We start from the raw sequence: 2,667 nt of genomic DNA, 5'->3' as shown, positions 1-2,667 counted from the left end.
TATGCCAAAAAACAACCGGTGCTACCAACGATTCCACAGATAAACAAACAGTGTTCCAGCCAATCACCGTCAGGGGGTTGGTGTTGTGGATTTTATGCTCTGCCTCCCTCACATCCCAGCACCAGTACGAAAGTCCACAACACCAACCCCCTGACGGTGATTGGTTGGAACACTGTTTGTTTAACTGTGGAATCGTTGGTAGCACCGATTGTTTCTTTTGGCATATCTCGGACCCTAGGCTGACGCGTTTTTTTTTTCCACAGAAAATTTATGGGGCAGGCAGCGAGCGGATCGTGAAGAAAGCTCAGCTGAAAGTGACACTTTATGTTTCAGCCTAGAATCACTGATACAACCTTTAAGTAAATAATATTATTTTACATACAAGAAATGCTAAGTAATCATTTAAAGCCAATCAGTGAAGCTATCTACCATCTACCATGGGGTCCCCAGGACCTAGATTAAGGTCCAGTGCTAAAGGAACCGAACGACAAGGATGGGATTAGCAGTCCATCGCCTTAACCACTCTGCCTCCCCGCCCCCTTGCTGACTGAGAGAGGCCATGCTGCGGACCTTTTCAGCTGCTGCTGCTGTGCTTTCAGCACAACGGTCTAGCCTTGCATCGCCTTAACCACTCGACCACCTTTCGTTTTGCGCGGTCCTTTTGTTTAACACTCCCGATTCAGACCACCAGCTCATTAGTAGAGCGCTCAGTGAACTGAACTGAGTGTGTCAGATAGGGAAGACACACAAAAATTGCAGAGTGGGGTCCCCAGGACCGAGGATCACTGCTAAATGTACCGAACGACGAGGATGGCATTCGAATCCACGCGTGCAGAGCACAATGGATTAGCAGTCCATCGCCTTAACCACTAGATAAGGAGGACACACAAAAAGTTCAGCATGGGGTCCCCAGGACCTAGATTAAGGTCCAGTGCTAAAGGAACCGAACGACAAGGATGGGATTAGCAGTCCATAGCCTTAACCACTCGGCCTCCCCGCCCCCTTGCTGACTGAGAGAGGCCATGCTGCGGAGGTGTCCACTAACGCCTATGCCATTCTTAGGGTTGCGAGGCACAGCTCTCTCAGGGCGTTTATCTTGTGCACCTTCAATAAGCTGGCTTGTTTTAAAAGAACTCAGCGGCGGGCATTTGGTGAACATTTTCACCAGCTCGAGTAGTTTGCTGTGGCATGTGGATGCCTTCTTTACTGATGATCTGTCTCTGGGGCTCATCTAGTTGACATAGTATCCGCTGACATTCGGCTGAAGGTGCTGATCCACCATCTGCTCTTGGTACGGACTGGAACCGGGGGACTGTAGTGACCATCAAATCGGAATGCAGAATGGATCTGGTGGCTACGGTGACCTCAGAATAAGAAGAAACAGACTAATATTAATGTAGATGCAAAAGTTCCATGTTGCCACAAAGTCAATACCCAATACCCCACCGGGATGACTTGAAATACAGTCAGCATCGGCAATTTTTGCCAGTCTCTCTGGAGGCTTGTTGAGAAAGATAGTCTTGCTTCGTTTTGTTTCCTTTTATTGGCGTGGCTGGTTGTTGGTCCTCGTCAAAGAGGTGTCCACCGATCATAGCGTGCCGGAGCCAGAAGACTTGTTGTTTTGTCAATATGTTCTCAAGACTTTGCGGCAGGTATCAATAAACTACAGCACAATCACAGCTCGCCGCTACCCATCGTAAACAGGTTGGGCCTGTCTGTTCCGGTGGGCTCTCAGTGGTGCTAAAGCATCAAATGAAGAGGATGGGATTCGAACCCACACAAACCAAGGCGTGCCGAGCACAACGGACTAGCCTTGCATCGCCTTAACCACTCGACCACCTTTCGTTTTGCGCGGTCCTTTTGTTTAACACTCCCGATTCAGACCACCAGCTCATTAGTAGAGCGCTCAGTGAACTGAACTGAGTGTGTCAGATAGGGAAGACACAAAAATTGCAGAGTGGGGTCCCCAGGACCGAGGATCACTGCTAAATGTACCGAACGACGAGGATGGGATTCGAACCCACGCGTGCAGAGCACAATGGATTAGCAGTCCATCGCCTTAACCACTCGGCCACCTCGTCGTATTACGTGCCGTCTTTTATTTAGCACTCCGGATTCAGATCATCAGCTCATTAGTAGAGAACTCAAAGAACTGAACTGAGTGTGTTAGATAAGGAGGACACACAAAAAGTTCAGCATGGGGTCCCCAGGACCTAGATTAAGGTCCAGTGCTAAAGGAACCGAACGACAAGGATGGGATTAGCAGTCCATCGCCTTAACCACTCTGCCTCCCCGCCCCCTTGCTGACTGAGAGAGGCCATGCTGCGGACCTTTTCAGCTGCTGCTGCTGTGCTTTCAGCACAACGGTCTAGCCTTGCATCGCCTTAACCACTCGACCACCTTTCGTTTTGCGCGGTCCTTTTGTTTAACACTCCCGATTCAGACCACCAGCTCAGTAGAGCGCTCAGTGAACTGAACTGAGTGTGTCAGATAGGGAAGACACACAAAAAAAAAAAAAATACAGAAATGTCATTTTCACCACACTGCCCTCTGTGACATTTATGGTTACAAAGTACAATTGATATGGATTATGAGAACAGATTTGCATAACTGCAAATGTTTCGTTCCAGCATTGGGAACCTACATTGCGTCCCTACATTTACAATC

The 2,667-nt window shown here is 48.7% G+C and overlaps 1 non-coding gene across 1 annotated transcript; it reads right to left on the bottom strand.

Annotated features, from left to right (window-relative positions):
• Positions 1-1,999: 1,999 nt before the first annotated feature.
• On the bottom strand, positions 2,000-2,081 carry trnas-gcu (transfer RNA serine (anticodon GCU)). The gene has a single exon. It is a non-coding gene; the product is annotated as a tRNA-Ser (tRNA).
• Positions 2,082-2,667: the final 586 nt, after the last annotated feature.

The sequence above is a fragment of the Garra rufa genome, chromosome 2, assembly GCF_049309525.1.
Source record: "Garra rufa chromosome 2, GarRuf1.0, whole genome shotgun sequence".
In the NCBI taxonomy this organism is placed as follows: Eukaryota; Metazoa; Chordata; class Actinopteri; order Cypriniformes; family Cyprinidae; genus Garra; species Garra rufa.
The sequence above is the reverse complement of the archived record's forward strand: the minus strand, read 5'-3'. Positions and strand labels throughout refer to the sequence as shown.